The following is a 23,638-nucleotide window of genomic DNA, read 5'->3' on the forward strand; positions in this document are numbered from 1 at the left end:
ATACCCAGAATCCCATGTATTCCGAATTCTTCCGGGCTATATTATACACCCCCGCTACCACCAGACCCCGCCCCCTTCAACCAATGCACGGCCGGGGGTGGTAGTGGGGGTGGTAGTGCGAACTTTATCGTCGATGTTCTCTACTAAATCTTTTCAACAAAAATATGGCAATACTGCGAAATGATCAAGTATGACACATAAAATGGACCTACTATCCCCGTTTAAATAAGAAAATTTCGTTTCAGTAGGCCTTTAAAGACAAATAAACAGTCTGCATGTAAGCTTTGTGTTTTGATAAGGGGCACACTGTAAAAAATGGACGGATAATTCTTTCTTCTTTTATATATTTATTTATTTATTTAACCATTTTGATAAGGAAATCATTTTACAAGTTGCGGCTATTAATACTAAATACTAAAACAATAATGTTAAAATAGCAAATTAAAGTACGACATTCCGTTACTATATTTATTTCTGGATTCGTTCCAGTTACATTAATTTATACGTATAAAAATCGTAAGGTAACTAATGTACCGTATTTTCCAGACTTTTAGCCGCTACCTTTTCCCCACACTTTGGACCCTGCGGCCTTTACTAATTTTTACGGATTTTTCTTCGCTAATGGCCATCATTTTTGGGGGATTCAACGGAATACAGAGACAGAGACAATGAAAATGTGTTTTATTGTCTGTGCTATGTCGCCATCTTTTGGACGGGTTCACTCACTGCAGGTGGAAAGTGTATTTTCTGTTTCGTTCCTTGAACCGGACGTATTTGTCCATAGCCTTTCCGCTAGAAAGGATTCTTCGTTCTTCAAATTCAAGCGACATTTGTAAGTTTTACAATATAACTAAAACAACTCATACTTACCATGAATTGATTAACGTGGACTTAAACAAGTTGAAAAACGTATTCGGGTGTTACCATTTAGTGGTCAATTGTACGGAATATCAATCAATCAATCAATCAATCAATCAATGTTTATTTATATAGCCCCAAATCACAAATGTCTCAAAGGACTGCACAAATCATTACGACTACAACATCCTCGGAAGAACCCACAAAAGGGCAAGGAAAACTCACACCCAGTGGGCAGGGAGAATTCACATCCAGTGGGACGCCAGTGACAATGCTGACTATGAGAAACCTTGGAGAGGACCTCAGATGTGGGCAACCCCCCCCCTCTAGGGGACCGAAAGCAATGGATGTCGAGCGGGTCTAACATGATACTGTGAAAGTTCAATCCATAGTGGCTCCAAGACAGCAGCGAGAGTCCCGTCCACAGGAAACCATCTAAAGCGGATCAGCAGCGTAGAGATGTCCCCAACCGATACAGGCGAGCGGTCCATCCTGGGTCTCGACTCTGGACAGCCAGTACTTCATCCATGGTCATCGGACCGGACCCCCTCCACAAGGGAGGGGGGGACATAGGAGAAAGAAAAGAAGCGGCAGATCAACTGGTCTAAAAAGGAGGTCTATTTAAAGGCTAAAGTATACAGATGAGTTTTAAGGTGAGACTTAAATGTACTGAACTGTGCAATCTACTAATAAAAGTATCAATCAATCAAATTAATACTAAACCGTCCAATGTGTGAGGTCCGTCGGGAGTGTTTTCATGCATATCTGTACTTGCTATCGTGATGTAATCAAGGTAGCGTCATTAGCATTAGATGCTGCTGGCTCCGATTCCTGGCCAGTGCCTAAAAACGCAGTCAATAAAAAATAACATAAAAAACAAGCCGTGGCATCTTTTGATACACGACAAACATTTCTTCTTATTTGCCTGATTCAACAATCAAACTTCCTTGGTGGAAGTGGTTTGTGTTTCGTCATAATTTTAGCTTTTGGTCGCGTGACTCGTATGGCTCCATGACCTAATTATCCATTGACTGTGATACTCGAGAGAGTTTTTAGATGGCCGTAGGGAGCATAAAAGCATTGAATAATGCACACGCATTGGTTTGTAGTAACAATCAAGGCGATATTCAGATGCATGTGACGGAAATTGATAGGCATTTTCTATTTCCTCGTCTCCTTTGAAGCACCCGACCACTACGCTGCCATTTTTCCCCCGCAGCACCTGTCACAAGTATTTACTGCTGGCTGTCGTTATGACGCCCACGCTTCTCTGCACACCGTAACACAATACAATGAGACGTGTGCGTAAATGGAATGAAAGGGTTTTTTTGAGCAACCGGTGCAAATGAGCGTTTTCGGCACATGTCCTTGATGAAGTGAACATAAAAACAGCTTCATTTAATAGAGGTAACACCACTGAGGAGATGTTTCTGCACAAAAAGACACAAGGCTTTCTTTCAATGCTCAGCCGCACATTGCTCACCCATCTCTCATGATTCAAGTGTTGTCTGACTTTGTGTGTCCTCTGGAGGATGCTCAACTATTCTTTAAAGGGGAACATTCTCACAATTTCAAAAGGGTTAAGAACAATAAAAATCAGTTCCCAGTGGCTTGTTTTATTTTTTCGAAGTTTTTTTCTAAATGTTAAGCTCCCGGAATATCCCTAAAAAAAAGCTTTAAAGTTCTTGATTTACGCTATTTGCAATGCGACTGTCCATTTCCCTGTTTTAGACCAGTTGATCTGCCGTTTCTTTTCTTTTTCTTCTATGTCCCACTCTCCCTTGTGGAGGGGGTCCGGTCCGATCCGGTGGCCATGTACTGCTTGCCTGTGTATCGGCTGGGGACATCTCTGCGCTGCTGATCCGCCTCCGCTTGGGATGGTTTCCTGCTGGCTCCGCTGTAAACGGGACTCTCGCTGCTGTGTTGGATCCGCTTTGGACTGGACTCTCGCGACTGTGTTGGATCCATTGTGGATTGAACTTTCACAGTATCATGTTAGACCCGCTCGACATCCATTGCTTTCCTCCTCTCCAAGGTTCTCATAGTCATCAATGTCACCGACGTCCCACTGGGTCATTATTGTCACAGATGTCCCACTGGGTATGAGTTTTCATTGCCCTTATGTGCAGCCCTTTGAGACACTAGTGATTTAGGGCTATATAAGTAAACATTGATTGATTGATTGATTGACAGTGCTGCCAATACAAACAACATGGCGGTTACCACAGCAAGATATAGCGACATTAGCTCGGATTCAGACTCGGATTTCAGCGGTTTAAGCGATTCAACAGATTACGCATGTATTGAAACAGATGGTCGGAGTATGGAGGCAGTTAGCGAAAAACGAAATTGAAGAAGAAACTGAAGCTATTGAGCGAATAGCTATTGACGCTATTCGGCCATAGCATGGGTGTACCTAATGAAGAGGCCCATAGCATGGCTGCCTTATTAGCATCGCCGGTAAAATGTGCGGACCAAATGATCAGGACTTTCGCATCTTGTGACACTGGATCAACTTAAATCCGTCGATTGGTAAGTGTTTGTTTCGCGTTAAATGTGGGTATCTAGTTTGAAATGTTCATACAGCTAGCGTAAATAGCATGTTAGCATCGATTGGCGTAGCATGTTAGCATCGATTAGCTGGCAGTCATGCTGCGACCAAATATGTCTGATTAGCACATTAGTCAACAACATCAACAAAACTCACCTTTGTGATTTCGTTGACTTAATGGTTGCAAATGCATCTGCAGGTTATCCATACATCTCTGTGCCATGTCTGTCTTAGCATCGCCGGTCAAATATGCGGACACTCCGGCACATTCAATGGGGGTCTGGCGGCAGATTTCTTGCCAGTGGTGCAACTTGAATCTCTCCCTGTTAGTGTTGTTACACCCTCCGACAACACACCGACGAGGCATGATGTCTCCAAGGTTCCAAAAAATAGTCGAAAAACGGAAAATAACAGAGCAAGCATTAAGGCGCTTTCGGTAGCCATCCACAAGCTTCTGGCAAGCTTCCGGTTGAATTTTTGACCACTCTTCTTGACAAAATTGGGGCAGTTCAGCTACATGTGTTGGTTTTCTGACATGGACTTGTTTCTTCAGCATTGTCCACATGTTTAAGTCAGGACTTTGGGAAGGCCATTCTAAAACCCTAATTAGCCATTCCTTTACCACTTTTGACGTATGTTTGGGGTCACTGTAATGTTGGAACACCCAACTGAAGACCCAACCTCCGGGCTGATGATTTTAGGTCCGGGGTAGGGAACCTATGGCTCTAGAGCCAGATGTGGCTCTTTTGATGACTGCATCTGGCTCTCGGATAAATCTTAGCTGACATTGCTTAACACGATAAGTAATGAATAATTCCGCTGGTAATCACAGTGTTAAAAATAATCTTCAAAATATAAAACATTCTCATGCATTTTAATCCACATCAATCCGTTTTCTACCGCACCTGTTCAAGAAGTCGCATTAATGGTAAGAAGTATTTGATTTATTATTGGTTAGCTTCAGAATAACATCCATCCATCCATTTTCTACCGCTTATTCCCTTTTGGGGTTGCGGGGGGCGCTGGTGCCTATCTCAGCTACAATCGGGCGGAAGGCGGGGTACACCCTGGACAAGTCGCCACCTCATCGCAGGCCAAAAAGGTTCCCGACCCCTGTTTTAGGTTATCCTGAATCATTTGGAAGTACCGTATTTTTCGGACTATAAGGCGCAGTTTTTTTCATAGTTTGGCCGAGGGTGCGACTTATACTCAGGAGCGACTTATGTGTGAAATTATTAACACATTACCGTAAAATATCAAATAATATTATTTAGCTCATTCACGTAAGAGACTAGACGTTTAATATTTCATGGGATTTATGGATTAGGAGTGAGAGATAGTTTGGTAAAGGTATAGCATGTTCTATATGTTATAGTTATTTGAATGACTCTTACCATAATATGTTAGGTTAACATATCCATCCATCCATTTTCTACCGCTTATTCCCTTCCGGGGTCTTAGCAGTTGGTTATTTATGCCTCATATAACGTACACTTATTCAGCCTGTTGTTCACTATTCTTTGTCATGATCTGTAGTCTGGATCATGTTTAGTTTGGTTATTTTCTGTTAGTTTGGACTCCCTTTGTTGTTTGTGTACCTTTGTGAGTTAGTTTGGTCACCATGGTAACATATTAATTTCACCTGCTGCGGGTTCCAGACACACACCTGTTTTTGTTAATTACTTCCTTATTTAAGCCTGCCTTGTCCCGTCAGTCGGTCTCGGTCCCTTGTTTGCGGTGTGCAACTGTTTCGTTGATTTCTTGTTACCTGATCCTGTGCTAGTGTTAGCATTAGCTTCTGTGCTTTCGCCACGCGTTTCTTTTCATCTGTTTTTGTACCAGTGTTTTTGTTATTAAATCATTCTTACCTTTACGTTGTTGTCCGGAGTGTCTATGTTTGCGTTGGAGGAACAATCCCGCATTGAAATGCGACCCACACGTGACAATTCTTTATTTATTTTAAATTGCCTTTCAAATGTCTATTCTTGGTGTTGGGTTTCATCAAATAAATTTCCCCAAAAATGCGACTTATACTCCAGTGCGACTTATATATATTTTTTTCCTTCCTTATTATGCATTTTCGTCAGGTGCGACTTATACTCCGGAGCGACTTATACTCCGAAAAATACGATAATCCTCCAGCGTCATCTCTCTCAAGACCCTCGGGTGCCTTGAATGTCAATCAAGTGACTAAAGTGTTGCTTGGTGAAACTTGGCAATCGCTAATTTTTAGGTCTATTTTTTTAATGCCTGGCTAGCGATCGACTGCTAACGTAATGGGCATGAACAAGCTCGTCTGCTCGTAAAAGCAGTAATGTCACGACGTGACTTCGACGCGGGCGCGGGGGACTGCGGGACCGGTACGTTTCAGATTCGGTATCGTACCGAAAATGATTCATTAGTATCGCGGTACTATACTAATACCGGACCTCCTGATCACTTTCAGTCATGTTTTCCTAATGCATTGATGACACATTGCAGCTTGTTGCTGTCAGGCTTGCCACTTTTAGTTTTTCCTCTGTGTTTTCGAAGTATTTCCTGTCCTTAGTTCCTGTCAGCACTTCTATTTTGGTTCAGCTTCCTGTTTGTCTCCCTGTGTGCTGTTTTCCCTTAGCTGCTGCTGATTGGCCCCTGGCCACACCTGTTGTCAATCAGCCCGCTCCTATTTGTACCTGCTTTGTCTTGAGTCAGTCGCCAGATTATTGTCGTCGCCACATGTCGCACTTGTCTTTGCTACCTGTCGTGTCGTATCTTGATGTGTCAAAGCAGCGTTGCGGTAAGCTATGTTTGATAGCGGTTTTTTAGCTTACTGTCTTCTGGTCCCTGCTTCCGTTTTGTTTTCTAAGTACAAGTACGACATCTGTTTTCCATGCTGAAGTTCCTTTTCGTTTTCTAGCTCCAATGCTTATTACTCTCTTAATTTGTTATCCGCCCATGTGCGTGCTTTTTGTTTGTACCCTTTCTTTGGTTTGTCTTACTATTTTAATTAAATCATGTTTACTTACAAAATGCCTGCCTCCTCTGCATCTTGGGGTTCGTCAACAACAAACTTTGACGGTTGCAGCTTGAACTAAATGCATTATCGCGATCGGGCGAGAGAGAAAAAAGATCAGGCTATTCTGTCTTGTTTAAATGTTTAATGTGGTTTGGTCATTTGACAAGTTCCCCAGAGGCAGATTGATCTCCTACATTTCAGCCCACTGTCTCGCTGCACCGATATCGACTTTTGAGTGAGGCTGTTTCCACTTAAAGCAAACGCCACGTGGTGTGCTGAACGAAACCCACGGTGCTAAGACTGCATTGCTCACAAAGTGCGAGACAGGGCGTCGTTGCCGTGACTACTTCCACCTTGCTCCAGACTCAAAAGCAACTTGATCAAAAGAGAATCATTTTGTGTACAACTTAATGTAAACAAGGGGTCAGCAACCTTTTAGAAACCAAGAGCTACTTCTTGGGTACTGATTAATACAAAGGGCTACCAGTTTGATACACACTTAAATAAATTGCCAGAAATAGCCAATTTGCTCAATTTACCTGTAATAAATAAATCTATATATGTATATTTATTTAAAAAATGGGTATTTCATTCCCTCGCACATTTTTTTTCCTTTTACGGAAGGTTTTTTGTAGAGAATAAATGATGATAAAACACTTAATTGAACGGTTTAAAAGAGGAGAAAACAGGAAAAAAATTAAATTTAAATTTTGAAACGTAGTTTATCTTCAATTTCGACTCTTTAAAATTCTAAATTCAACCGAAAAAAAAGAAGAGAACAATTAGCTGATTCGAATCTTTTTGAAAAAATTTAAAAAAATAATTTATGGAACATCATTAGTAATTTGATTAAGATTAACTTTATAATTTTGATGACATGTTTTAAATAGGTTAAAATCCAATCTGCATTTTGTTAGAATATATAACAAATTGGACCACGCTATATTTCTAACAAAGACGAATCCTTATTTCTTCTAGATTTTCCAGAACAAAAATTTTCAGACTTTGAAATAAGATTTAAATTAGATTCTAAAGATTTTCTAGATTTGCCAGAATATTTTATTTTGAATTTTAAACATAATAAGTTTGAAGAAATATTTCACATATATTCTTCGTCTAAAAAACAGAAGCTATAATGAAGAATTAAATTAAAATGTATTTATTATTCTTTACAATAAAAATAAAAAAAATACTTGAACATTGATTTAAATTAGGGGTAGGGAACCTATGGCTCTAGAGCCAGATGTGGATCTTTTGATGACCGCATCTGGCTCTCAGATAAATCTTAGCTGACATTGCTTAACAGGATAAGTAATTAATAATTCCGCTGTTAATAATGTTCAAAATATAAAACATTCTCATGCATTTTAATCCATCTGTTTTCTACCGCACCTGTTCAAGAAGTATTTTATTTATTATTGGTTCTGCTTCAAAATAACAATGTTATTAAAAAGAACGAGAGACTTGATATACTCCAAAAATGTTGGTCTTACTTAAAAATGCACGCATTTAGTTGTATTCACTATTGAAAAAAATATTAAACGGCTCTCACGGAAATACATTTTAAAATATTTGGCTTTCATGGCTCTCTCAGCCCAAAAGGTTCCCGACCCCGTGATTTAAATTGTCAGGAAAGAAGAGGAAGGAATTCAAAAGGTAAAAAGGTATATGTGTTTAAAAATACTAAAATCATTTTTATGGTTGTGTTTTTCTCTAAAATTGTCTTTCTGAAAGTTATAAGAAGCAAAGTAGAAAAATAAATGTATTTATTTAAACAAGTGACAACCAAATCTTTAAAATATTTTCTTGGATTTTCAAATTCTATTTGAGTTTTGTCTCCCTTAGAATTAAAAAATGTCGAGCAAAGCAAGACCTGCTTGCTAGTAAAAAAAAAAAAAAAAAAAAAATAGAGGCAGCTCACTGGTAAGTGCTGCTATTTGAGCTATTTTTAGAACAGGCCAGCGGGCGACTCATCTGGTCCTTACGGGCTACCTGCTGTCAACAAAGATGTGAGGTTATGGCTCACAGCGGGTTATTTTTCTCTGAGTCGTCCCCAAGCTCTGGAACGACCTACCTCTGAGTATTAGACAAGCCTCCTCTCTTCCTGTGCACTTAAGATGTGACTTTAAGGTTTTACTACTTACGTATAAAATACTACACGGTCTAGCTCCATCCTATCTTGCCGATTGTATTGTACCATATGTCCCGGCAAGAAATCTGCGTTCAAAAGACTCCGGCTTATTAGTGATTCCTAGAGCCCAAAAAAAGTCTGCGGGCTATAGAGCGTTTTCCGTTCAGGCTCCAGTACTCTGGAATGCCCTCCCGGTAACAGTTCGAGATGCTACCTCAGTAGAAGCATTTAAGTCTCACCTTAAAACTCATCTGTATACTCTAGCCTTTGAATAGACCTCCTTTTTAGACCAGTTGATCTGCCGCTTCTTTTCTTTCTCCTATGTCCCCCCCTCCCTTGTGGAGGGGGTCCGGTCCGATGACCATGGATGAAGTACTGGCTGTCCAGAGTCGAGACTCAGGATGGACCGCTCGTCGGGACCCAGGATGGACCGCTCGCCTGTATCGGTTGGGGACATCTCTACGCTGCTGATCCGCTTGAGATGGTTTCCTGTGGACGGGACTCTCGCTGATGTGTTGGAGCCACTATGGATTGAATTTTCACAGTATCATGTTAGACCCGCTCGACATCCATTGCTTTCGGTCCCCTAGAGGGGGGGGGTTGCCCACATCTGAGGTCCTCTCCAAGGTTTCTCATAGTCAGCATTGTCACTGGCGTCCCACTGGATGTGAATTCTCCCTGCCCACTGGGTGTGAGTTTTCCTTGCCCTTTTGTGGGTTCTTCCGAGGATGTTGTAGTCGTAATGATTTGTGCAGTCCTTTGAGACATTTGTGATTTGGGGCTATATAAATAAACATTGATTGATTGATTGAATATCGATTCTTGGGGTCGCGATTCGATTATAAATCGATTTTTTTTCGATTCAACGCAAATGTATTTTTTTAATCTGAGTTTAATACATTTTGCACTATTCGCACAGCTATGTTATTTGGAGTTGAAAAAATATTTTTCTATTTTATTTATGTTATGTAATTCTGTAGATAGATAGTACTTTATTGATTCCTTCAGGAGAGTTCCTTCAGGAAAATTTAAAAAACTACTGTACTACTTTTCTGTGTTGTTAATACCCATTTTGACTAACTGGGTTAATAAAAGTGCCACTGACTGTTTACTAGGGCTGCGAATCTTTGGGTGTCCCACAATTCGATTCAATATCGACGGGACTCTCGCTGCTGTCTTGGATCCGCTTGAACTGAACTCTCGCGGCTGTGTTGGAGCCACTATGGATTGAACTTTCACAGTATCATGTTAGACCCGCTCGACATCCATTGCTTTCGGTCCCCTAGAGGGGGGGGGGTTGCCCACATCTGAGGTCCTCTCCAAGGTTTCTCATAGTCAGCATTGTCACTGGCGTCCCACTGGATGTGAATTCTCCCTGCCCACTGGGTGTGAGTTTTCCTTGCCCTTTTGTGGGTTCTTCCGAGGATGTTGTAGTCGTAATGATTTGTGCAGTCCTTTGAGACATTTGTGATTTGGGGCTATATAAATAAACATTGATTGATTGATTGATTCCTGTTTTTAAATCTCTCTTAAAAACACACTTTTATTCCTTGGCTTTTAACACTAAGTGATATCCATCCTGCAATGGCGCCCCATTATATACCTGCTGTGAACCTGTTTTTATGTTTTATTTTTTTTTTTTTTTATCATGTTCTGTTTGTGTTGTGTTGTTTGCTCGGTTCTCTTATTATCTTTTAACTTGTCCATTGTACACCACTTTGACTACCCCTGTGGTAAATTTTAAATGTGCTTTATAAATAAAGTTGATTTGATTTGATTTGAGACAAACAAGGAACTCTGCGGCTTGTCAGGCACTTTTATTTATTTATTTTTTTTGCAAACTACAGCCATCCATTCTGTAGCGAGAGAGCAGTAAATCAGAGAGTCTCTTTGAGGGTGAGGATTTCTTCATGTGCAGCGCTCGACCGACAATTTTCATGATCAGACCATGTTATTTGGCAACGTCGCCGACGGTATAAAAAGAATCCCAAACAAAGAGCTGTCATCATCTCCAAAGTGGGTTTCTCCCGTGCTTGCCAGCTCGCATGCAGGCCGCTGACTTCTCAAAGCCAAGGCATGAATGGGGAAACTGCGTTGCATTTATGACCTGTAATAACAGTCTGCCTGCAGCCCTTCTTCTCCTTCAAGTGAGCGGACTGAACTTCTCCAGTCGGACTGCAGCTCCTGGCTGGATGCGTGGCTGACAGACCGCAGAGAGCTGGCGTTGTCTTTTATTACGCAGCTTAAAGTAGTTTTGACATTTAACGCTGGGGATGGGCGAGAGGGTCTGCTTATCTGATTGTCTCTCCCAATGAGTTACAGTAGTTGTTCCCTGAGTGCTGTGTTCCTCAGCTGCGACTGATTGGCACCTGGCCACACCTGTTGCCAATCAGCCTGTTCATATCAGCTAAAAATCTTTTTTGTCTGACCGCTATGTAAATTGTTAGGAGCTTAAGTCGAATTGTTGCGGTAGCTTTCGGCTGCATTGCTTATTCAACCAGAAGTTACCCACAAATGTTCTCAGTGAAAACTGAAGGTAAGAAAAAAATCGTTATTGTGTAGAGCAGTGTTTTTCAACCAGATGATCTAGTTTCTGTCAGGCTTGCCCCTGACAGTTTGTCTATGTTTTAGTTTTTTCCTCTGCATTTGTCTGTTTCCTGTCTTTTAGTTCCTGTCAAGTGCTCTTAATTTGTCAGCTTCCTGTCTTGTTCCCTGAGTGCTGTGTTCCTCCTCAGTGTGTTTAGTATTTCCTGTCCTTAGCTCTTATTTTGTCAGCTTCCTGTCTTGTTCCCTGAGTGCTGTGTTCCTCCTCAGTGTGTTTAGTATTTCCTGTCCTTAGTTCCTGTCTAGTGCTCTTATTTTGTCAGCTTCCTGTCTTGTTCCCTGAGTGCTGTGTTCCTCCTCAGTGTGTTTAGTATTTCCTGTCCTTAGTTCCTGTCTAGTGCTCTTATTTTGTCAGCTTCCTGTCTCGTTCCCTGAGTGCTGTGTTCCTCAGCTGCGACTGATTGGCACCTGGCCACACCTGTTGCCAATCAGCCTGTTCATATCAGCTAAAAATCTTTTTTGTCTGACCGCTATGTAAATTGTTAGGAGCTTAAGTCGAATTGTTGCGGTAGCTTTCGGCTGCATTACTTATTCAACCAGAAGTTACCCACAAATGTTCTAAGTGAAAACTGAAGGTAAGAAAAAAATCGTTATTGTGTAGAGCAGTGTTTTTCAACCAGATTATCTAGTTTCTGTCAGGCTTGCCCCTGACAGTTTGTCTATGTTTTAGTTTTTTCCTCTGCATTTGTCTGTTTCCTGTGTTTAGTATTTCCTGTCTTTTAGTTCCTGTCAAGTGCTCTTAATTTGTCAGCTTCCTGTCTTGTTCCCTGAGTGCTGTGTTCCTCCTCAGTGTGTTTAGTATTTCCTGTCCTTAGTTCCTGTCTAGTGCTCTTATTTTGTCAGCTTTGTCTTGTTCCCTGAGTGCTGTGTTCCTCCTCAGTGTGTTTAGTATTTCCTGTCCTTAGCTCTTATTTTGTCAGCTTCCTGTCTTGTTCCCTGAGTGCTGTGTTCCTCAGCTGCGACTGATTGGCACCTGGCCACACCTGTTGCCAATCAGCCTGTTCATATCAGCTAAAAATCTTTTTTGTCTGACCGCTATGTATATTGTTAGGAGCTTAAGTCGAATTGTTGCGGTAGCTTTCGGCAGCATTACTTATTCAACCAGAAGTTACCCACAAATGTTCTCAGTGAAAACTGAAGGTAGGAAAACATCGTTATTGTGTAGAGCAGTGTTTTTCAACCAGATTATCTAGTTTCTGTCAGGCTTGCCCCTGACAGTTTGTCTATGTTTTAGTTTTTTCCTCTGCATTTGTCTGTTTCCTGTCTTTTAGTTCCTGTCAAGTGCTCTTAATTTGTCAGCTTCCTGTCTTGTTCCCTGAGTGCTGTGTTCCTCCTCAGTGTGTTTAGTATTTCCTGTCCTTAGCTCTTATTTTGTCAGCTTCCTGTCTTGTTCCCTGAGTGCTGTGTTCCTCAGCTGCGACTGATTGGCACCTGGCCACACCTGTTGCCAATCAGCCTGTTCATATCAGCTAAAAAATATTTTTGTCTGACCGCTATGTAAATTGTTAGGAGCTTAAGTCGAATTGTTGCGGTAGCTTTCGGCTGCATTACTTATTCAACCAGAAGTTACCCACAAATGTTCTCAGTGAAAACTGAAGGTAAGAAAAAATCGTTATTGTGTAGAGCAGTGTTTTTCAACCAGATTATCTAGTTTCTGTCAGGCTTGCCCCTGACAGTTTGTCTATGTTTTAGTTTTTTCCTCTGCATTTGTCTGTTTCCTGTGTTTAGTATTTCCTGTCTTTTAGTTCCTGTCAAGTGCTCTTAATTTGTCAGCTCCCTGTCTTGTTCCCTGAGTGCTGTGTTCCTCCTCAGTGTGTTTAGTATTTCCTGTCCTTAGTTCCTGTCTAGTGCTCTTATTTTGTCAGCTTCCTGTCTTGTTCCCTGAGTGCTGTGTTCCTCCTCAGTGTGTTTAGTATTTCCTGTCCTTAGTTCCTGTCTTGTGCTCTTATTTTGTCAGCTTCCGGTCTTGTTCCCTGAGTGCTGTGTTCCTCAGCTGCGACTGATTGGCACCTGGCCACACCTGTTGCCAATAAGCCTGCTCCTATTTTACCTGCTTTGTTCCTCCAGTCAGTGCTGGATCATTGTATTGTCATTTGTATTGTCGTTGCCTCATGTCACTCTTGTGTCTTTGCTACCTGTCGTGTCTGGCATCATTTCAGCTATTACCTGTCGTGCTACATCTTGTCCTGGTCGTCGTAGCGGTTAAGCTGTTTTTGTTAGCCATAGCTATTTGCAGTTTTTCTGTTTGTTATCCTCTGGCTTCCATGCTAAAGTTCCTTTTTGTTTTTCTAGCTCCCAGTGCTAACTCTCTTAGTTTGTTATTACGCCCACATGCGTGCTTTTTGCTTGTTTTTGTTCGATTATTTAAATTAAATCATGTTTTCCCCATTTGTATTGTCGTTGCCTCATGTCACTCTTGTGTCTTTGCTACCTGTCGTGTCTGGCATCATTTCAGCTATTACCTGTCGTGCTACATCTTGTCCTGGTCGTCGTAGCGGTTAAGCTGTTTTTGTTAGCCATAGCTATTTCCAGTTTTTCTGTTTGTTATCCTCTAGCTTCCATGCTAAAGTTCCTTTTTGTTTTTCTAACTCCCAGTGCTAGCTCTCTTAGTTTGTTATTCCGCCCACGTGCGTGCTTTGTGTTTGTTCTTGTTCTATTATTTAAATTAAATCATGTTTTCCCCATTTGTATTGTCGTTGCCTCATGTCACTCTTGTGTCTTTGCTACCTGTCGTGTCTGGCATAATTTCAGCTATTACCTGTCGTGCTACATCTTGTCCTGGTCGTCGTAGCGGTTAAGCTGTTTTTGTTAGCCATAGCTATTTCCAGTTTTTCTGTTTGTTATCCTCTAGCTTCCATGCTAAAGTTCCTTTTTGTTTTTCTAGCTCCCAATGCTAGCTCTCTTAGCTTGTTATTCCGCCCACTTGCGTGATTTTTGTTTGTTCTTGTTCTATTATTTAAATTAAATCATGTTTTCCCTATTTGTATTGTGGTTGCCTCATGTCACTCTTGTGTCTTTGCTACCTCTCGTGTCTGGCATCATTTCAGCTATTACCTGTCGTGCTACATCTTGTCCTGGTCGTCGTAGCGGTTAAGCTGTTTTTGTTAGCCATAGCTATTTCCAGTTTTTCTGTTTGTTATCCTCTAGCTTCCATGCTAAAGTTCCTTTTTGTTTTTCTAGCTCCCAGTGCTAGCTCTCTTAGTTTGTTATTCCGTCCACGTGCGTGCTTTTTGTTTGTTCTTGTTCTATTATTTAAATTAAATCATGTTTTCCCATTCAATGCCTGCATCATGGGGTTCGTCAACAAATAACCCTGACAGTTTCACCTATTTGGGTTACAAAGTTCCATAGTAACCTGAGGACCACCTGTAGGTCAAATAAGCAAGCTCTAATGCTGTAGTAAAAAACAAACAAAAACACTAGTTTTATGTTAGCTGTGTAGGTCTATAGCGCACAGTGGGTTCTCTGCTCTACATGTGCCGTCTCCACATGTGCCATTAAATCAAGCTGAGGTGCCAGCAGGCTTGATTAAAGCTTGGTCTTGTGCTGAGTTGCTTCCAGTCTGCGACTTTATAGCATCCGAGTGCATCACAGTTGTTCAAGGGAGGTGTGTGCATTTGTGTGTGTCCACAATTTATGTGGAAAAACACGCTTTTACGAGACTATTTTCTGCAGTCTGTGTTTTGTTGACTCATTCCAAAATCGGTTGCAAATGGACGAAGGAAATCTCACAATGTTGACCTTATTTCTCTTATGTAAGGGAATGTATTGGCTGAATGAGCGCGTATCGTACACCTCGGTCGAGGGTAGAGTCGGCTCTCTTGGTTGCTTTGTTGGGTCTGCTCCTGTCTCAGAGGCCACCACAGTGTATGTGTTTTTTTGTTGTTGTTGTTTTTACTTTTGTAGCTGTATTTAGAAATGTCTTTATGTTCCTTTGTGTTCTTTGATGTTTCCCTCTTACACACATGCTTATGTGTGCTATGGGTATGAGTTTTTTTCCCCCTCTGCCTCAGTCTGGACAGCTCCCCTCACCCCTCAAGTGTTTACCTGTTTCTCACCTTTTTTTAAAGGGGCGTCGGAAGTGGGAAAACCCGTCAGCGATCCTGTTCTGTCTCCCTGTAATATTTGTCTGATCCTGAATGGGATTGTGCTGAAAATCTTAATTCCCCCTTGGGGATTATTAATGTATTTCTGATTCTGATTCTGATTCTGATATCAGTTTTGTTCACCGCAGTTACTTTATTAGTCAATTAGTGCGTGTATGTATATATAAAGTGTGTGTGGAAAAATCACACAAGACTACTTCATCTCTACAGAACTGTTTCATGAGGGGTTCCCTCAATCGTCAGGAGATTTCTGACGATTGAGGGAACCCCTCATGAAACAGTTCTGTAGAGACGAAGTAGGGTTCTCTCAATCGTCAGAAATCTCCTGACGATTGAGGGAACCCCTCATGAAACAGTTCTGTAGAGACGAAGTAGGGTTCTCTCAATCGTCAGAAATCTCCTGACGATTGAGGGAACCCCTCATGAAACAGTTCTGTAGAGACGAAGTAGGGTTCTCTCAATCGTCAGAAATCTCCTGACGATTGAGGGAACCCCTCATGAAACAGTTCTGTAGAGACGAAGTAGGGTTCTCTCAATCGTCAGAAATCTCCTGACGATTGAGGGAACCCCTCATGAAACAGTTCTGTAGAGACGAAGTAGGGTTCTCTCAATCGTCAGAAATCTCCTGACGATTGAGGGAACCCCTCATGAAACAGTTCTGTAGAGACGAAGTAGGGTTCTCTCAATCGTCAGAAATCTCCTGACGATTGAGGGAACCCCTCATGAAACAGTTCTGTAGAGACGAAGTAGGGTTCTCTCAATCGTCAGAAATCTCCTGACGATTGAGGGAACCCCTCATGAAACAGTTCTGTAGAGACGAAGTAGGGTTCTCTCAATTGTCAGAAATCTCCTGACGATTGAGGGAACCCCTCATGAAACAGTTCTGTAGAGACGAAGTAGGGTTCTCTCAATCGTCAGAAATCTCCTGACGATTGAGGGAACCCCTCATGAAACAGTTCTGTAGAGACGAAGTAGGGTTCTCTCAATCGTCAGAAATCTCCTGACGATTGAGGGAACCCCTCATGAAACAGTTCTGTAGAGACGAAGTAGGGTTCTCTCAATCGTCAGAAATCTCCTGACGATTGAGGGAACCCCTCATGAAACAGTTCTGTAGAGACGAAGTAGGGTTCTCTCAATCGTCAGAAATCTCCTGACGATTGAGGGAACCCCTCATGAAACAGTTCTGTAGAGACGAAGTAGGGTTCTCTCAATCGTCAGAAATCTCCTGACGATTGAGGGAACCCCTCATGAAACAGTTCTGTAGAGGCGAAGTAGGGTTCTCTCAATCGTCAGAAATCTCCTGACGATTGAGGGAACCCCTCATGAAACAGTTCTGTAGAGGCGAAGTAGGGTTCTCTCAATCGTCAGAAATCTCCTGACGATTGAGGGAACCCCTCATGAAACAGTTCTGTAGAGACGAAGTAGGGTTCTCTCAATCGTCAGAAATCTCCTGACGATTGAGGGAACCCCTCATGAAACAGTTCTGTAGAGACGAAGTAGGGTTCTCTCAATCGTCAGAAATCTCCTGACGATTGAGGGAACCCCTCATGAAACAGTTCTGTAGAGACGAAGTAGGGTTCTCTCAATCGTCAGAAATCTCCTGACGATTGAGGGAACCCCTCATGAAACAGTTCTGTAGAGACGAAGTAGGGTTCTCTCAATCGTCAGAAATCTCCTGACGATTGAGGGAACCCCTCATGAAACAGTTCTGTAGAGACGAAGTAGGGTTCTCTCAATCGTCAGAAATCTCCTGACGATTGAGGGAACCCCTCATGAAACAGTTCTGTAGAGACGAAGTAGGGTTCGCTCAATCGTCAGAAATCTCCTGACGATTGAGGGAACCCCTCATGAAACAGTTCTGTAGAGACGAAGTAGGGTTCTCTCAATCGTCAGAAATCTCCTGACGATTGAGGGAACCCCTCATGAAACAGTTCTGAAGAGATGAAGTAGGGTTCTCTCAATCGTCAGAAATCTCCTGACGATTGAGGGAACCCCTCATGAAACAGTTCTGTAGAGATGAAGTAGTCTTGTGATTTTTCCCACACATACGTATTGCGCTCTACCACGGTATCGAGCCTATTTTCTGGATAATCCATTTAATATATATATATACACACATATATATATACACACACACAGCCCGGCCTCTGGCCACATTTTTCTAACCCAATGCGGCTCAAAATACACCCATGAGGGTGTATTTTGAGGTACAATTTCAGGTAGCCATTCACAATTAAGGTAGAAGAGCATGTGCGGTCAGATTACATATTTTGATTAATCTGCGTATTATTGAAATTTTTTTTTGTGATTATTCACAAAAAATGATGGCAGTGACTTTTCAATCTGGCTCGCTGGACATTACCAAATAATTTATTTAGATCCTTAGGATGGGAACTGTAGCTTCCATCATGATGTGCAGTGTTGTTTTCAAATGACCGTAAATTTTGAATTATACAAAGTATTTCAATGGTTTGAATCTGCATTTTTGCATGATATACTAGTTACTAAGGTAATCTAATTAGTTACTATGGTAATCTAACTAGTTACTATGGTAATAGAGTCATGGCAGCTCGGAACTCGTCTTATTTAGTAGGATATGTACAGCCAGCAGAGAACATAGTGAGTTCACATAGCATAAGAACAAGTATATACATTAGAAGTACATTTGAGTTGTTTATAATCCGGGGAGATGGGATGTGAATGGAGGAGGGTATCAGTAAAGTGTTGAAGTTGCCTGGAGGTGTTGTTTTAGAGCGGTTTTGAAGGAATATAGAGATGCACTTACTTTTATACCTGTTGGGAGTGCATTCCACATTGATGTGGCATAGAAAGAGAATGAGTTAAGACCTTTGTTAGATCGAAATCTGGGTTTAACGTGGTTTGTGGAGCTCCCCCTGGTGTTGTGGTTATGACGGTCATTTACGTTAAGGAAGTAGTTCGACGTATACTTCGGTATCAAGGAGGTGTAGCGGATTTTATAGACCAGGCTCAGTGCAAGTTGTTTTACTCTGTCCTCCACCCTGAGCCAGCCCACTTTGGAGAAGTGGGTTGGATTGAGGTGTGATCTGGGGTGGAGGTCTAAAAGTAACCGGATTAGTTTATTCTGGGATGTTTGGAGTCTAGATTTGAGGGTTTTGGAGGTGCTGGGGTACCAGGAGGTGCAAGCGTAATCGAAGAAGGGTTGAATGAGAGTTCCCGCTAGAATCCTCAAGGTGCTTTTGTTGACCAGAGAGGAGATTCTGTAGAGGATTCTTTGGTTGACCTTTTTGATCACCTTGGTTGCCATTTTATCACAGGAAAGATTCGCCTCTAGAATGGAACCTAGGTAGGTGATCTCATCCTTCCTGGTGATAACAATGTCACACACTTTTATAGTGAAGTCACTGACCTTCTTAAGTTTGATATGGGACCCAAATAGGATGGACTGCGTTTTACCTAAGTGTATGGATAAAATGCAATCCATCCTATTTGGCTTTCATATTTTGCTGTGTTTGTTGCATTTGTGGTCAATATTCAGTGTTTTATCGTTCATAGTTAATATTGCAAATCCCACATCTTTATTTTCATGTACATTCCGTTTTGAAGGCACCTGTTTCCCACTTGTCTGATGATGAATGGCGGCGTGGCGCAGTGGTATAGTGGCCGTGCGCAACCCGAGGGTCCCTGGTTCAATCCCCACCTAGTACCAACCTCGTCACGTCCGTTCTGTCCTGATAGGTGCTGGTTAGCGCCTTGCATGGCAGCTCCCTCCATCAGTGTGTGAATGTGTGTGTGAATGGGTGAATGTGGAAGTAGTGTCAAAGCGCTTTGAGTACCTTGAAGGTAGAAAAGCGCTATACAAGTACAAGCCATTTATTTATTTATCATTTATGAATGGGATTGTGCTGAACATCTTCATTTCCCCTCGGGGATTAATAAAGTGATTCTGATTCTGTTATTAGTTTTGTTCAACAATAAAGATAAGTGCAAGTGCAAAATATACAACATGGTGATGAGGAAAGCAATGTCCATCCATCCATCCATTTTCTACAGCTTATTCCCTTTGGGGGTCGCGGGGGGCGCTGGCGCCTATCTCAGCTACAATCGGGCGGAAGGCAGGGTACACCCTGGACAAGTCGCCACCTCATCACAGGGCCAACACAGATAGACAGACAACATTCACACACTAGGGCCAATTTAGTGTTGCCAATCAACCTATCCCCAGGTGCATGTCTTTGGAGGTGGGAGGAAGCCGGAGTACCCGGAGGGAACCCACGCAGTCACGGGGAGAACATGCAAACTTCACACAGAAAGATCCCGAGCCTGGATTTGAACCCAGGACTGCAGGAACTTCGTATTGTGAGGCAGACGCACTAACCCCTCTGCCACCGTGAAGCCCGAAATTCTCAGGAAACAACTCTGCAATTTCTGATGAGGTGCAGCCTCATTCTCAGCCACAAAGGCAAATGTTTGGACTATAGTTTTTTTTTTGTTTTTTTTTTTCCACCTGATATTGCATTCCTTGAATAAGCCTAGTGAGGAACAGCAAAGGCCCGAGGGGCTGATCTTTGTTTCTCAGCCAACAAGGACGAGAGCTCTTTGAAACTGTGATACGAAATCCGATGCTTGGAAGTGTAACCTGCATAAAAAAGAAAAAAAAACACAACCATGTTGATGATATCCTGTCAGGAAAAAAATCCAACCTCTTATATTTATCATCGTAGAAAAGTTGAGACGTTCGTCTGAGGTCACTTTGTCCGAGTCCGACGCACGCTGACCCGGACTTTGACAAATCATTTGTAAAATCTTGGCACAGGCGCAGCATGGTCCTTAGTGAATGTCAAGCTGACATGCTTTATCTTTTCACACCTCCCAGTTTCTGTTCACACTTAGTGCAAGGTCACTGCTTGCGGCGTGTGTGTGTGTGTGTGTGTGTGTGTGTGTGTGTGTGTGTGTGTGTGTCTGATTGGTGACAGAGCTGACAGGGGTTACCTGTGCTGTGAAGTGTTCAGGGGAGGCCAGTGAGACATCACTGATGTTACGTACTACTGTATGGCATGAAAAGGGTCACCCGGTCCACGGAACGGTAAAAAGGCACCTCGGTTTTTGTACGCTCCACTTTTTGTGTGAATCACCTATGAACAAAAACATCTGGTATAAGTTTTCACTGGTTTCGTTATCGTTTTCTGTTTCTATATTTATTACGGGGATAGTGGGTACCGTATTTTTCGGACACCTCTGTGATGTTCCATATAACCTTAAAACTCATCTGTATACTCTAGCCTTTAAATAGACCTCCTTTTTAGACCAGTTGATCTGCCGCTTCTTTTCTTTCTCCTATGTCCCCCTATGTCCGATGACCATGGATGAAGTACTGGCTGTCCAGAGTCGAGACCCAGGATGGACCGCTCGCCTGTGACAGGGGGACATCTCTACGCTGCTGATCCGCCTCCGCTTGAGATGGTTTCCTGTAGACGGGACTCTCGCTGCTGTCTTGGATCCGCTTTGAACTGAACTCTCGCGTCTGTGTTGGAGCCACTATGGATTGAACTTTCACAGTATCATGTTAGACCCGCTCGACATCCATTGCTTTCGGTCCCCTAGAGGGGGGGATTGCCCACATCTGAGGTCCTCTCCAAGGTTTCTCATAGTCAGCATTGTCACCGGCGTCCCACTGGGTGTGAATTCTCCCTGCCCACTGGGTGTGAGTTTTCCTTGCCCTTTTGTGGGTTCTCCCGAGGATGTTGTAGTCGTAATGAAGTGAATTATATTTATATAGCGCTTTTTCTCTAGTGACTCAAAGCGCTTTACATAGTGAAACCCAATATCTAAGTTACATTTAAACCAGTGTGGGCGGCACTGGGAGCAGGTGGGTAAAGTGTCTTGCCCAAGGACACAACGGCAGTGACTAGGATGGCGGATGCGGGAATCGAACCTGCAACCCTCAAGTTGCTGGCACAGCCGCTCTACCAACCGAGCTAAACCGCCCCGAGCTAAACCGATTTGTGCAGTCCTTTGAGACATTTGTGATTTGAGGCTATATAAATAAACATTGATTGATTGATTGATTTGAAGAGCATTCCTCAACCTTATCAGTATTTATTGCCACCTTTCCCAACTTCTTTGTCACGTGTTGCTGGCATCAAATTCTAAAGTTAATGATTATTTGCCCCCCCCCCAAAAAATGTTTATCAGTTTAAACATCAAATATGTTGTCTTTGTAGCATATTCAACTGAATATGGGTTGAAAAGGATTTGCAAATCTTTGTATTCTGTTTATATTTACATCTAACACAATTTCCCAACTCATATGGAAACAGGGTTTGTACGTGGAAGGACATTTTTTTCAATAAAGTTTTAAAGCTTAGTGATATATCAATCAATCAATCAATCAAACAATGTTTACTTATATAGCCCTAAATCACTAGTGTCTCAAAGGGCTGCACAAACCACTACGACATCCTCGGTAGGCCCACATAAGGGCAAGGAAAATTCACACCCAGTGGGACGTCGGTGACAATGATGACTATGAGAACCTTGGAGAGGAGGAAAGCAATGGATGTCGAGCGGGTCTAACATGATACTGTAAAAGTTCAATCCATAATGGATCCAACACAGTCGCGAGAGTCCAGTCCAAAGCGGATCCAACACAGCAGCGAGAGTCCCGTTCACAGCGGAGCCAGCAGGAAACCATCCCAAGCGGAGGCGGATCAGCATATATCAGATTGTAGGTGTTTTGTTTTTTTACCCTTCGCGTTCATATTTCACTGTTACTAGCATTTTTGTTGCGTTTCGCTTGATTGTAAAATATGTCGATCGAGATGTGATGTGACGTTCATATTTTGTCAATATTCAGTGTTTTATCGGTCAGAGTAAATATTGTAAATCCCACATATATTTATCTTAATGTACATTTGGGTGTCTCATCAAGTAAAAAAGCATTAAATTCCATCCCGTTTTCAAGACGGTCTGTCATAACGTTTTTAGCATTCAATCTGACATTATTGGAAAACGGTGGGGGGTTGGGGAGGAGACCCTGCCCCAAGTGGAGGAGTTCAAGTACCTAGGAGTCTTGTTCACGAGTGGGGGAAGAGTGGATCGTGAGATCAACAGGCGGATCGGTGCGGCGTCTTCAGTAATGCGGACGTTGTCCCGATCCGTTGTGGTGAAGAAGGAGCTGAGCCGGAAGGCAAAGCTCTCATTTTACCGGTCGATCTACTTTCCCATCCTCACCTATGGTCATGAGCTTTGGGTCATGACCGAAAGGATAAGATCACGGGTACAAGCGGCCCAATTGAGTTTTCAGGTCTCTCCCTTAGAGATAGGGTGAGAAGCTCTGCCATCCGGGAGGAACTCAAAGTAAAGCCGCTGCTCCTCCACATCGAGAGGAGCCAGATGAGGTGGTTCGGGCATCTGGTCAGGATGCCACCCGAACACCTCCAACCGGTAGGAGGCCACGGGGAAGACCCAGGACACGTTGGGAAGACTATGTCTCCCGGCTGGCCTGGGAACGCCTCGGGATCCCCCGGGAAGAGCTAGACGAAGTGGCTGGGGAGAGGGAAGTCTGGGCTTCCCTGCTTAGGCTGCTGCCCCCGCGACCCGACCTCGGATAAGCGGAAGAAGATGGATGGCATCTGACATTATTGTACCGGCCCCTAAAAATGTTTTTTTTCTCCAAATTTGGCCCCCACCCCCGAATCAAAATAATTGCCCAGGACTGCCTTAGTCGTTCCAGTCTGTCTGATTACTGTTTAGCTGAGGGACGGTCCTGGCCTTGTATTTGCACAATGACAAGACACGTTGGAAACACAAGCTGAATGAAACTTCACTGATCCAATCCGGGAACCGCTGCAAGCAGAAATGAACTGCATTGCTTGTGGGGAATAACGCGATCCTCCTTTTGTGGGTTTGTGTTGTCGACGCATGCAAAAACAATCAAAGCGTGCGCCCTTTTTATTATGCACGTTTCTGTTTCTGCTATTGTCATCAGTTTTAAGTCTGGAGTCTTTTAGCGATTACTTTTTGTTCGGGTCTTTTGTAGCTGGTCTCAAGCTTGATTCACAGTGAGAAGCATCATGTAGCAATTGAATTAATTGCTTTTGTGTTTTTTTTATAGTGCAATCGCATAAAATGTCCCTCTCCAGAGTAGACTGGAGCAAGTTTAGGACAACGTGTTGTAAATTATAAATTAAAGGAGAGAGGCAATTGAAGGCCGACTGAAATGAGATTTTCTTATTCAAACGGGGATAGTAGGTCCATTCTATGTGTCATACTTGATCATTTCACGATATTGCCATATTTTTTGCTGAAAGGAGACGGGGTCGCTGATCTTTCTACCTGCAGTGTGCTAATCAAAACTTCCCTCCACAAAATATAATTCACTTCACTTCACTTCCTCACATCTGAACATTGTT

The 23,638-nt window shown here is 42.5% G+C and overlaps 1 protein-coding gene across 1 annotated transcript in view; it reads left to right on the forward strand.

Moving 5' to 3' along the window:
* Positions 1-23,638, forward strand: part of tmtc2b (transmembrane O-mannosyltransferase targeting cadherins 2b) — a 360,692-nt gene that overhangs the window by 135,514 nt on the left and 201,540 nt on the right. The gene's annotated exons all lie outside the window — the stretch shown is intronic.

The sequence above is a fragment of the Nerophis ophidion genome, linkage group LG12 (assembly GCF_033978795.1).
Source record: "Nerophis ophidion isolate RoL-2023_Sa linkage group LG12, RoL_Noph_v1.0, whole genome shotgun sequence".
NCBI lineage: Eukaryota > Metazoa > Chordata > Actinopteri > Syngnathiformes > Syngnathidae > Nerophis > Nerophis ophidion.